Genomic DNA, 14,270 nt, shown 5'->3' with positions numbered 1-14,270 from the left:
GGGAGACAGCACCAGAGGAGTTTTGAGAAATATTTTATGCATACAAGGGCTTCCCCAGTGGCTCAGATGGTATAGAATCTGCCTGCAACGCAGGAGATCTGGATTTGATCCCTGGGTTGGTAAGATCCCCTGGAGAAAAGAATGGCTACCCACTCCAGTATTCTTGTCTAGAGAATTCCATGGACAGAGGAGCCTGGCGGGCTACAGTCCATGGGTCACAAAGAGTCCATCAGCAACTAACACTTTCACTTTATGCATATAAAGTATGTTAGTCGCTCAGTCGTGTCGGACTCTGAGTGACCCCATCGACTGTAGCTCACCAGGTTCGTCTGTCCATGGAATTCTCTAATCAAGAATACTGGAGTGGGCTGCCATGTTCTTCTCCTTATGCAGATAAAACTGATTCCAAAACACTGTACCTTCAGATACAAGTGTGTGTTAGCTGGACTGGAATCTTAAAATGCCTATTCACCAGTTAGGTTCCACACTAGATCTCATAATATTCCAAAACTAAAGCTTAAGGTGAATAGTTCGTGGGTTTCCTTTCTTCCTATCATTATGTCTAATTCTTACCTTGCTTCCTGTTAGAGACTATGGTGTATGCTTCATAATCCCAGTTGATTCTTTTCTGCCCAGAAATACTAAGGTAGCTTTTATGCCTAGCACAACTTCTTTCACTATGAAATGCATTCACTCTAGGAAGCTCTTATCTAAGAAGCCCTCTGTACCTCCTTCATCCTGACTGGCCACCTGTTTTAGAGACTATTTGATTAAAGCGAGTGTCAGTGGCTCCATTTGTCATTCCCTATGTAAGTGAAAGGAATCATAAAGTCATGAGTCGCTGCCCATGAAGTCCTGGCTGATGAGTCCCAGCTGAGCTGCAGACATACAACATTTTCACTGATAGTTGTTCCAACCCTTCATTTGCGATTAATTACTCTGCAGGAGCAGTCTGCCTGGGACGACAAAACAATTTTCATTCATCAGCAGTGAGTGTGAGATTAATGAAAGCCACAAGCGCATTAGAATGAAACACTAAGCTTTCATTTGTGCGATCAGTACCTGAGGAAACAGAATACTTTATTTTCTTCTCTATGTATTTCTGCTTCCAGCAATAAAATCAGATTAGACTTTTATAAATGCCACAGATTACACTTTTGACTATTCATATGTGTATCTAAGATATATATAATATGGCTATATATTATATGTGATATATATATATATAATATGTAAGAAAAAATGGCAAATGTATCAATAGCCTGTGAAAGCAATGCATAAAAGCATGTTACAAAAGCCATCTTCCTATCAGTGTTCATTTTAAGGGAGTAATTATTGGCCTGGTTTCCTCCCAAGCTGCCTTCTTTGACCCTAAAACAGCGACACACCATTAAAATGAAAGATAGTCAGGAGATGGAGCAGAAACTCCTATTCTCACAGTTTTCATCAGCACATACATCAGTTCATTGAAAATCTTTAATTAAATTTTAAATACCCTGGAGACTGAGAGTATCCTGGATATGAGAAACAGCAGAAGACTTCAGATCTCAAAAGTTCTTATCAGTGTTCAGATAAGGATGGTTTCCTGAATCCAAATCACTCTACACATCCTTCCCACAAAACTAATGTCAACAAGGAACAAAATAATACCACATATGCTCCATACATTCAGCATCACTAGGAAGGAGAGAAGAGCATGAGCTTCAAATTAATGCAAATTACAATAGTGCTCCCTCCTTCTACCGTCATCATTAGCTTTGTCCACCAAAAAAACAAAACAGATAATGATGTACCAGCAGCAGTGAGCAAATCCACCACCCAGATTTTGGTTTCCAAATACCATTCTTCACTGGAAGGCACCAGAGCTCTTTGGAGAAATGATCGATTCTTGAGATGTGCAGGAAAAGCCAGCCTAGAACATCTTGTGCCACAAGTAAGGAAATGTTCAAAAGATTGATGGAGGCATGTCAAAAAGACACCAGCATCACTCTTAAGGGGCTCCCACTAACCAAAACTGGAATATTTAAAGTATCAAAATAAAAACATTGGTAGATTATAACTCAATGATAAGAATTCATGAGTCTACATACTGATATAAATAGATAAATGAATCCATAACAAAGGAGAAACAAAGAGTCTTCATTACAGGAAAATACTGATCAATCACGTTGGGAAAAAATATCATTTTGCAAACATAATTCTGAAAATTAATGCAGGCAAATATCATTGGGTGCTTAATCTTGGTTGTAAAAATCTGATGAAGAACAAGAGAATCACATAGCCCCAAGTACCTCCCAACAAATTATTTAGCAAGTAAAGTGGGGGAAATGACTAAGCAGTTGAGAAATTAGAGAACACCATAATAAAGTGATCAAGATTAATATCACTCTTAGGGGAAAATGAATAACATGTACCTTCAGGTATGATATTTTATCACTTAAATAATATCCCAGCCAAAAATGTGTAACTTGAAGAAACATCAAAGAAACACAAATTAAGAAATATTCTATTAAACAACTGGCATATATTTTTCAAAATGCCAGTGGCACAAAAGACCAAAAAAGGCTGAAGAACTATCAACTTAAAAATGACAAATTTTATTTGCTACATATTCAGATCATGACTACGTTTCAGCTTCTGTAGTTTTTCCTGGCATTCATAGCTTACTTTCTTTCCTCTGGCTTTCAGTGCCTGTTATCTCAGGTAGCCCTGTTTAAGCAGGAGGACTTTTCTCGACTACCATTTATTCTGTTAATCCAATCTGAACCAGTTGCTGTCTGGATCTGCTGAAGACTTTCATCCTGGAATCTTCCTTTACTGCTCTTCTGAGTGGGATCCAGTATTTCTTAAATTCCAAATCTTCTCATCTCTTGGTTTATACCTTTATTTTTTACAAAAGTACATGCTTAAGTAACATTACTCTTCTGAAACGATGTGAGCAAGGTTAACTCTCTTGAACTCTGAACATGAGGAAATATTTATGTTCTAGGCTTAGACTTATACTGGCTTCCCTCCTAGGTCTGTCGGTAAAGAATCTGCCTGCAATGCAGGAGACATGGGTTCAATTCCTGGGTTGGGAAGATGCCCTGGAGAAGGAAATGGAAACCCACTCCAGTATTCTTGCCTGGAAAATCCCATGGACAGAGGAACCTGGCGGGCTACAGTCCATGGGGTTACAAGAGTCGGACGTGACTGAGTGACTTTCACTACTACTACTATACTTGATTAGTGGATTCATACAGGCGTAGGATTGGGAGTAGAATTATCTGTTGGCTGGAATTTAATTTATCTGCTCAAAATAATTTTCTCTAAGAGATGTCCAATCAAATGGCATTGCAACTTTAGGTTTAGATGTGCCCCAACTCAATGTTCCAAGCAGCACTGTGTTGTATTATTCAGTCCCTAAGTTGTGTCCAACTCTTTGTGACCCAATGAACTGCAGCACGCCAGGCTTCCCTGTCCTTCACTATTTCTCGGAGTTTGCTAAAATTCATGCCCATTGAGTCAGAGATGCCATCCAACCATCTCATCCTCTGTTGCCTCCTTATCCTTTTGTATTCATCCATTTTTTTAAACTAAACAACAATGTATACATTATGTAATTTTATTAGATGAATGGATGAGTATGAAACGAATAGGTAAAAGTAGTTTTATGTTGGTAGAATTATTCGATGATTCTTGTTTCTCCTCTATAATTTTTCTATTTCTTCATGAATTTCTAATAGTGATAATATCTTTTACAATCATATTAATATAAATATATACGGATATATTAACAATAAAAGAGAAAGCATATCTGGCTAGTTTTCCTTACAGTTTTCATTTACAAGATCCATCTACCTTATTTTTCTTCCTATTCAGTAAAATAAGCTTTAAAAGGTAGCAATTACCTTTCATATAGTACAGGGGTTATTACCTGGGGCACTGATTTTCTCCTAGACAGAGTAGTTTGAAGCTGTCCAATCTCTTCTAAACATAGTTTCTGAATTTTGAAGAGTTTCCCCCTCTGGAATCCCCAGGATATAGCCAGAAGTCATTGTCCTAGGCTTTCTTGATGCTGACATCATACACATAATGGGTGTTGCCAATCAGATGCATAACATTAGTCCTCAGCTGGAAAGCTAATGCTATAAGGATGCTGACATGAATAGCATTTATCCTAGGTGAATACAACCACAGGGGCTCAAAGGTCATCTTTCCCAGCATCAGGGTCTTTTCCAGTGAGTCAGCTCTTTGTATCAGATGGCCAAAGCATAGGAGCTTCAGCTTCAGCATCAGTCCTTTCAATGAATACTCAGGGTTGATTTCCTTTAGGATTGATTGGTTTGATCTCCTTGATGTCCCAGGGACTCTCAAGAGTCTTCTCCAGCACTACAATTTGAAAGTATCAATTCTTCAGTGCTCATGGCAACCCACTCCAGTATTCTTGCCTGGAGAATTCCGTGGACAGAGAAGCCTGGCAGGCTACAGTCCATGGGGTCACAATGAGTTGGACTTGACTGAACAACTAACACACAACCTTCTGTATGGTCCAGCTCTCACATCTGTACATGACTACCAGGGTCCAGCCCTGGTGGATCCAGGGAATTCAAAGGGGAGATGGCTTCAGCGATCAGGATATGATAGAATTAAAGATATAAAAAGTGGTTAAATAGGGATAGCTCAGAGAAGAAATTCAGTGGAGAAAAGAGGCTGAATAACTTGGTTTACGTGGAAAACCAATAAAATTCCAAGACAAGGAATTTGAGCCACCTATGTAGACTGCAGGCATCCTCCCATTCTCCCGAAGGAGAGGAGACACTAAGGCCTCCCTGGTCAGATCTTAGAAGCCCAGGCAAAATTAGTAGGCTTGGCGAGCCTCCACACTCCAGATGGGAATTCAGCCAGAAGGTGAGAGAAAGAATGACATGGGGAGACCAAGCTTCGGTGAGCAAGGCCTGCACTTTAGTTTCCAAAGTAGTTTTTATACCTTAAGTTGTGCATAGAGGATAATGCGGGAAGGGGTAGAGTCATGCAAGGACAGCAGTCCTTGATCCCTATCGAAGCCAGGCTTTCAAACTTATCATATGCAAAAGTTTAGGTGATTTACATCATCTTCTGGCCAGGAGGGCTGTTAACATTTTATGACCCTTTCTTCAGAAAACTTATTTTTCTCTAAAGGTGATTATTCTAAAGTCAGGCGCCACCCTCTGAAAGCATTAGATAAAGTTGCATTTCTATAGGGCAAAAGTGTTGTGGGCTATAACAAGAAAAGTATTAACTCAAGGGTCCAAAGTTACAAACATTAAAGCTATTACTTACATTCCTATACACCAATTATATTAATCAATACACTCTCAGGGACATAGTAGGTAAGGGATATGGAAACTTAGCAGCAAACATTGGCCCAATAAATGAAAACCCTTCACCAATATAATTTCTAATCAACCCACTATACTATACTAATAATCTTCTAACTGCTCAAAGGAATCTGTATTTAGACAGTTTAGAACATCTCATGCCTCTCACGGTTGGGAGGCTGTGAACAATCACATGTGGCCGGAAGAACCTATTCAGGCAGGCTAGAGGACTTCCAAAGGAGTTTGTGAACTAAAACACTCTTGTCACGCCCAGGAACTTTATTAACTGGAGCTCTAAGTTAACTCCTTCTCCGAGAGAGGTGGTGGGGGACAGCCCCCCATAAAGTCAGAGGTGTAGGTGAGAGCACAAAGCAGTAAAGTAGGTAGACTCTGGTTTTGGGGGTAGATGCTCAAGAATTTCCAGGGGGACTCCTGAGGCTCAATCCCGCCTTTGCATATGCCGAACCTCCTTCCTCATGACCTTTGCCACGGGCAGAGTTCCTCATGCTGGCTCCCGGCACATGACTACTGGGAAAACCATAGCTTTGACTAGATGGACCATAGTCATCAAAGTGGGCTATGTTTTTTAATACACTATCTAGGTCTATCAAAGCTTTCCCTCAAGAAGCAAGGGTCTGTTAATTTCATGGCTGCAATCAATCTGAAGTGATTTTGGAGCCCAAAAAAATAAAGTCTGTCACTATTTCCACTGTTTCTCCATCTATTTGCCATGAAGTGATGAGAACAGATGCCATGATATTAGTTTTCTGAATGTTGAGTTTTAAGCCAACTTCTTCACTCTCCTCTTTCACTCTCCTCTTGATAGAGGCTCTTTAGTTCTTCACTTTCTGCCATAAGGGTGATATCATCTGCATGTCTGAGGTTATTGATATTTCTCCTGGCAATCTTGATTCCAGCTGGTGCTTCATCCAGTCCAGCATTTCTCATTATGTACTCTGCATATAAGTTAAATAAGTAGGGTGACAATATACAACCTTGATGTACTCCTTTCCCAATTTGTAACCTGTCTCTTGTTCCATGACCAGTTCTGTTTCTTCTTGACCTGCATACAGATTTCTCAGGAGGCAGGTAAGGTGCTCTGGTATTCCCATCTCTTGAAGAATTTTCCATGGTTTGTTGTGATCCACACAGTCAAAGGCTTTGGCATAGTCAATAAAGCAGAAGTGGATGTTTTTCTGGACTTTTCTCCCTTTTTCAATGATCCAACGGATGTTGGCAATTTGATCTCTGGTTCCTCTGCCTTTTCTAAATCCAACTTGAACATCTGAAAGTTCACAGTTCATGTCCTGTTAAAGCCTGTCTTGGAGAATTCTGAGCATTACTTTGCTAGCATGTGAAATTAGTGCAATGGTGTGGTAGTTTGTGCATTCTTTGGCATTGCCTTTCTTTGGGATTGGAATGAAAACTGACCTTTTCTAGTCCTGTGGCCACTGCTGAGTTTCCTAAATTTGCTGACATATTGTGTGCAGCATTTTCACAACATCATTTTAGGATTTGAAATAGCTCAACTGGAATTCCATCACTTCCACTAGCTTTGTTCGTAGTGATGCTTCCTAAGGCCCATTTGACTTTGCATTCCAGGATGTCTGGCTCTAGGTGAGTGATCACACCATCATTGATTATCTGGGTCATGAAGATCTTTTTTGTATTTGCATGAAGTACACTACATTAAATAAACAGGGTGACAATGTACAGCCTTGATGTACTCCTTTCCCAATTTTGAACCAGATTGAAGCAACTTAGTGGCAGTAGTTGCTCCATTTCTGATTTTAAATGTTGCTTTTTGACCTACATACAGGTTTCCAGGAGGCAGGTAAGGTGGTTTGGTATTCCCAGCTCTTTAAGAATTCTACACAGGCAAAGGCTTTTGCATAGTCAATGTGGCATAAATAGATGTTTTTCTACAATTCCCTTGCTCTCTCTATGATCCAACGGATGTTGGCAATTTGATCTCTGGTTCCACTGCCTTTTCTTTTTTTAAAAAAAAAATTATTTATTTTAATTGGAGGCTAATTACTTTACAATATTGTATTGGTTTTGCCATACATCAACATAAATCTGCCACAGGTATACACGTGTTCCCCATCCTGAACCCCCTTCCCACCTCCCTCCCTGTACCATCCCTCTGGGTCATTCCAGTGCACCAGCCCCAACCATCCTGTATCATGCATCGAACCTAGACTGGCGATTCATTTCATATATTATATTATACATGTTTCAATGCCATTCTCCCAAATCATCCCACCCTCTCCCTCTCCCAAGAGTCCAAACTGCTACTGCTGCTAAGTCACTTCAGTCGTGTCCGACTCTGTGCGACCCCAGAGACGGCAGCCCACCAGGCTCCCCCGTCCCTGGGATTCTCCAGGCAAGAACACTGGAGTGGGTTGCCATTTCCTTCTCCAGTGCATGAAAGTGAAAAGTGAAAGTGAAATCGCTCAGTCGTGTCCACCTCTTAACAACCCCATGGACTGCAACCCACTAGGCTCCTCCATCCATGGGATTTTCCAGGCAAGAATACTGGAGTGGGGTGCCATTGCCTTCTCCAAAGAATCCAAAAGACTATTCTATACATCTGTGTCTCTTTTGCTGTCTCACATACAGGGTTATCATTACCATCTTTCTAAATTCCATATATATGTGTTAGTATACTATATTGGTGTTTTTCTTTCTGGCTTACTTCACTCTGTATAATAGGCTCCAGTTTCATCCACCTCATTAGAACTGATTCAAATGTATTCTTTTTAATGGCTGAGTAATACTCCATTGTGTATATGTACCACAGCTTTCTTATCCATTTGTCTGCTGATGGACATCTAGGTTGCTTCCATGTCCTGGCTAAATTCAGCTAGAAATCTGAAAGCCCTAGGTTCTTGTACTATTGAAGCCTAGCTGGAAGGATTTTGATCATTACCTTGCTAGCATGAGAAATGAGTACAATTATGTGGTAGTTTAAACATTCTTTAGCATTGACCTTTTCTGGGATTGAAATGAAAAACTGACCTTTACCAGTCCTGTAGCCACTGCTGAGTTTCCTAAATTTGCTGACATATTGAGTGCAACACTTTAACAGCATCATCTTTTAGGATTTGAAATAGCTCAGCTGGAATCCCATCACTTCCACTAGCTTTGTTCTTAGTATTGCTTCCTAAGGCCCACTTGAATTCACACTCCAGGATGTCTGACTCTAGGTGAGTGGCCACATCATCGTGGTTATCTGGGTCATTAATACCTTTTCATATAGTTCTGCTGTGATTCTTGCCACCTCTTCTTCATCTCTTCTGCTTCTGTTAGGCCCTTACCATTTCCATCCTTTATTGTGCCCATCTTTGTATGAAATGTTCCCTTGGTATCTACAATTTTCTTGAAGATTTCTCTAGTCTTTCCCATTCTGTTGTTTTCCTCTGCTTTGTTGCATTGTTCACTTAAGAAGGCTTTCTTATCTCTCCTTGCTATTCTCTGTAACTTGGGTTCATTCCCTTTCTCCTTTGCCTTTCCCTTCTCTTCTTCTCTCAGTTATTTGTAAGCCCTCCTCAGACAACAGTTTTGCATTCTTGCTTTTCTTTTTCTTTGGTATGGTTTTGGTCACCGCCTCCTGTACAGTGTTACAAACCTCCACCCATAGTTTTTCAGGCAGACTGTTCTCCAGATGCAACCCCTTGAATCCATTTGTCACTTCTGCTGTATAATCATAGGGATTTGATTTAGGTCACACATGAATGGTCTAGAGATTTTCCCTAGTCAGTTTAAGTTTGAATTTTATAAGAAGGAGTTCATGATCTGATACACAATCAGCTTCTGGTCTTGTTTTTGCTGACTGTATAGAGCTAGCTTCTCCATCTTCAGCTGCCTATACATATGTATAAATACATATATAGGTGTATGTGTATATATATATTTATATATGTGTGTATATAAATATATACATATATATCTATGTATATCAGAGACCTATTTGCTTACTCCTTGGAAGGAAAGTTATGAGCAACCTAGATAGCATGTTCAAAAGCAGAGACATTACTTTGCCAACAAAGGTCCGTCTAGTCAAGGCTATGGTTTTTCCTGTGGTCATGTATAGATGTGAGAGTTGGACTGTGAAGAAGGCTGAGTGCTGAAGAATTGATGCTTTTGAACTGTGGTGTTGGAGAAGACTCTTGAGAGTCCCTTGGACTGCAAGGAGATCCAACCAGTCCATTCTGAAGGAGATCAGCCCTGGGATTTCTTTGGAAGGAATGATGCTGAAGCGGAAACTCCAGTACTTTGGCCACCTCATGCGAAGAATTGACTCATTGGAAAAGACTGATTCTGGGAGGGATTGGGGGCAGGAGGAGAAGGGGATGACAGAGGATGAGATGGCTGGATGGCATCACTGACTCGATGGACGTGAGTCTCAGTGAACTCTGGGGGTTGGTGATGGACAGAGAGGCCTGGCATGCTGCAATTCATGGGGTCGCAAAGAGTCGGACACGACTGAGCGACTGATCTGACCTGATTTGGATACTTACCTCACTGCTTTCAAAATATATCAATGTTTTAACTTATTTGGAATGGACTTAGATTAGAGATTCTTTTTAGGTAAAAGCAAGGCATCACAAAATCAAAATGCACTCCTTCTTTTAGTCCTCAAGTACCTAAAGAACATTTATTATATAGTCAAGTACTGTGTTAGGTACTCAGGATATGGAAATTTAAAATACAGTCCCTTATGAACCTATGTGGAAGGCTGGGTAGTAAACAGATTTGGGTGTTAGAGTTAGTGTTGTAATAAGAGTTATAATAAGGATATTTCAAGAACTACAGAAGCATTTAGCACTAACTAGGGGGAACCATGGAAGCTTCAAGGAAAACGTCACATCTGGTGTTAGCTGAAAACATTGTGTTAACTAAGAGAAAAGAGTGGTAGCATTTCAAAAAAAGAAATGAGTATACACCAAAAAAAAAAAAAAAATCAGGTTATATTAAATGAAAATGTCTGACTAGGATACCTGTTTTGGTGTTGACAGTCTGTAAGGAGACCATGTCCAGGGATGAGACAGGAAGAGTAAAAAGGAAACTCATGGAGAGCCTTACATGTCATGTGTTTCAGCAGACTTTTGTGTTCCACCCCACAATCCTGGCTTCAGGAAACAGTCCCATATAAGTGTCAAGTCACTTTGTACTGACAGAAACTCACTGAAAGTTTGTGTCCACATCTTTTGCTTTCTGCCCTAGGTTTTCTCCAACTCCTCAATGAGAGGCACTGGAGGAAGACCACCCAGCCTTTAGGTGTTACAGCACAGGAGTGTGTGCATGGACGGGGTGGGGGACATGTAAACCTCTTGGGGCAACCCTCACCAAAGGGGAAAAGTTCATAAATACTTACCCTTATGGCTGGTGTGGACTCTGAAAGGTGTTATAGACAATCCCAAGAAGGCCCCAGTGGGAACCAGGATGGAAGGAACCCTAGTCTCCCATGACAGTGATTACGGCATCTCCGTATCGGCTTTATCTCCTTCCTCCCCCACACTCCCCAATCTCTCCCTTCTGCCGTGAGATTACTCCCCAAAAACTACCCACACACGGACCCTTATTTTACGCTCTGATTTTGAGAGGAACTCAGGTTCATATCCCAGGCTGAGAAGTTTTATACGTAAATGCTACAGAAAACAATTTGCTTACTTTTAGCAAGGGAGTAACATGATTAGATTTTTAGTTCCAAGAGGAAATGATCAGCCAAAGGCAAGCCTGGGGGCTGGAAAACAAAATAGGAAGAGTTTCTTCATGTCTATTGCAACATAAACTTACTAAGCAATCCCCAGAAGTAAATGGGTTTTTTAATGAGAAAATAACATAATGACCTTAAAAAATGGCTAACCAGATGGCACTTTCTGATTGCATTTTAGGAAAAGGAAAATGCACTAGCTCTGGTTCCAGGAAAAATGACTAATTAGTTAGATTTTGGATTTTGGGGTTCTCTTGCTGTTCACCTTCTCCTATTTTGCGATTCTTTTAAAAAAGCTTCTAGTAGCCATGATCTGCTGGTAAACTGCTTCCAGGGGAGGGGAAAAAAAGCACTAATTTGTAGTATTTGCTGATCTCTGTGCTAGGAACACTCCCACCATGGCCAGTTTCTAACTGCAAAGGTTTTGACAACCAACTTGCAGATTTTATGAATACTTAACCATCTTCTTCCCACCACACCACTGCCATTTCCCACAGGAAAGGACTCAGGCTACTCAGAATTCTCACAACCAACTTCCTTTCTATCAATATGAAACTGCTTTCCAGTGCAGTGCTATAGTGAGAGATCCCAGTATCCTAAATTTTGATCCCTTCCTCACTCAGCATCATTCCTCCACTATCTCCAGATATCATTGTATGTTTCCAGGGTGTAGTGGATGCTGTGGGGTCTATCCCTGACTCTCCCTTCCCTTCACTATTCTGGTACTCTCTGTTGTCATGAGTGGTGGCTGCAAACTGTTCTCAGCTTCCTCTCCCTTTAGACAGAGAATTACTCCCTTCGTCTAGGAGACTTGGGTGGGAGGGCAATTATGGACATTACCCAGAACCACATACTGGCCCACCAGTATTAACAGCTCATCTAAGTAAGACATGATGAGCAAAAACTACTAAGTGCCTGACTGTAAGACACATATGCTCCAGAATGTGGGAGAAAATCCCAATAAAGATCCAAGAATTTGCAACTCCTGATGAATTATTTAGGAGTCTCGTGATCTGGGGCATGCTGGAACTTCCCCTCAAATGGAAAGGATGAGTTGTTGTATTTTGCACCTTTTCTTTTTTGGCCACACCACACGGCATGTAGGATCTCCAACCAGGGATCCACCATGCTCTCCCTGCACTGGAAGCACAGTCTTAACCAGGACGGCCAGGGAAATCCCTGCACCCTCTATCTCTAAGTAAAAAGTGCAGTGCTGGATGGGGTTAGCAGACACACATCCACTCATAAGTGGCACAGAAGGCTGCCAGTCTTACAGTAAGGCTCACAAAAAGAAGGGCTTTGCAACAGCTGCAGGCCAAAGTACAAGTAGCCCTGAAGGACCCAGCAGATCCCATGTTACTAGGGCTGTCTGAAGTGGACAAGGAGACTCTGTCAAATCTCTGGCCAGGAAAGACGTAGCAGCAACCTCTAGGTTCTGTATCAAAACCATGCTGTCTGCAGAAGAAACTATACAGTATTGAAAAGCAGCTTCTGGCATGGCCAGGCCCCTGGTAGAAACTGAGCATTTACCCTTCCAGACTAATATAATTAGTCTGGATGTATACTACTTTACAGATGTATACTGTCACAACCACAAAGTCATTTAAGATCGAGTAGGTCTAGCAACAATTCATCAGAAAATGAAATAAGATCAGGCTTAAGCATGTTCAGAAGGCTCAAGTAAGCTACTTGAATAGGAAGGAACACTGGCCCTACCATATACCACATCATCCAGAACTGGATAGAGCTATAGAAAAGCAGCTTGAAAGCATAGATGATGCATCAGCTTGGTGATGACACCTTGTGGGAAAAGGTATCATTCCTCAGGATGCCAATTACACCTTAAGCCAGTGGTCATTATAAGATGCTATATTGCCAATATCTTGAATTCATGGCTCCAGGAACCAATGGGGAGATATAAGAATGCTCCCATTCACCATCACTTTCAGGGACTGACTTGTGCTTTCCTTTCCTACAACTTTAGCTATCATTAATCCCTTGGTCCCAAAAGGGGCCACTTCCACTAAACAGCATAGGACAGGGCCCATTAAACTTAAAGCTACAGCTGACATGTGGTTACCTTGGGCTCATTATAACAGTGATCCAGCTGTCATAAAAAAGGAGCTATCACACTGGATGGGGTAATTGACCCTGACTGTCAAAGGGATAAACTGCTGCTATATATTAGGGACAGATAAAAATCAGTTTGGTGCTCAGGTGCCTCTCTTGGTACTCACTTGGTTTTAAATGTAAATGGGCAAGTACAGCAATCACTGCCTGATGAGGGTACCAATCACCAGAGGCTCGGAATCCCCTGGGACTGAGAATACAGGCACTCACCCATGCAAGCTATGGTTATGCTAGTTAAGAGGAGGAGGTCTACAGTGGAAAGTAAGAGAGGGATAAAACAAAAATCACTCTAAGACCAGCTACAGTGTGGGGGTTATAATTTATCCCACTAGCTCCCCCATTAACTGGGGCATGGCTGTGCCTGGATGGAATAAATTTCATGGGAGAAGCAAATAAGTCTGAACAGTGCAAGAAGTGGACTATAGTGGATGCTCCAGGTTTCCCCCAAAACGCTGGGTCACCCACCACCACCACCCCCAGCCACTGTGAATAGTGCCTGCCAAAAGCTCACAGCTTCCCCTTTCTCTGGATCAATGTTTCAGCAGAATGGATGATGCCTTTTTACTACAGACATTTATATACACACATAGACACCCAACAGCCAATGACAGACAACACAGGCATGACAAACGCCAGCCCCTTCCTGAAAACAAGGACAAATCCATGGTATAATTTGTATTCCAAGCATTCAGGCTGAAACTGGTCTCTAGACAAGATTGCTTCTTTGCTTAGCTTTCTTGCCACCCTAAACTGTACCCTCCACCCCTTTTCTTCCAAGAGTGTTCCCTTAGTAAATCACTTGTCTCAAGAATCCAATCACAGGTTCTCCTTCAAGGGAACTTCAACTTAAGACAAAGGAGATCTCTGGAGTAAGAAAAATAATGGAAAAATTTCAGATGGAAGATCAAAACAAAGGTCAAAATATTTGAGGACAAATGTTTTTTCATTGCTTTTTCATCAAATCAGGATGTTGTCAGCTTATATCATGTAAAATAAATTAATATCTGACTTCCAAGTTTGCTATAAGGATTGAAGAAATAGTATTATAAGAAAGATGTGTGTGTGTGTGTGTGCTCAGTCAT

The 14,270-nt window shown here is 41.1% G+C and overlaps 1 protein-coding gene across 3 annotated transcripts in view; it reads right to left on the bottom strand.

Moving 5' to 3' along the window:
* GRXCR1 (glutaredoxin and cysteine rich domain containing 1) overlaps window positions 1-14,270 on the bottom strand; it is a 238,684-nt gene that overhangs the window by 105,782 nt on the left and 118,632 nt on the right. Inside the window, exons 1-2 of one of the 3 annotated variants that reach the window (XR_009494885.1) lie at window positions 3,917-4,892; window positions 2,610-2,881 (exon numbers count right to left, since the gene is read on the bottom strand). The exons of 1 other annotated variant lie outside the window; for it this stretch is intronic. The gene's annotated coding sequence lies outside the window, so the exon portion shown is untranslated. Of the gene's footprint in view, window positions 1-2,609; window positions 2,882-3,916; window positions 4,893-14,270 lie in introns of those variants that run through there. One more of the 3 variants, XR_009494886.1, reaches the window with a different exon arrangement.

This window comes from Bos taurus, chromosome 6, assembly GCF_002263795.3.
Source record: "Bos taurus isolate L1 Dominette 01449 registration number 42190680 breed Hereford chromosome 6, ARS-UCD2.0, whole genome shotgun sequence".
NCBI classification, from domain to species: Eukaryota; Metazoa; Chordata; class Mammalia; order Artiodactyla; family Bovidae; genus Bos; species Bos taurus.
The sequence above is the reverse complement of the archived record's forward strand: the minus strand, read 5'-3'. Positions and strand labels throughout refer to the sequence as shown.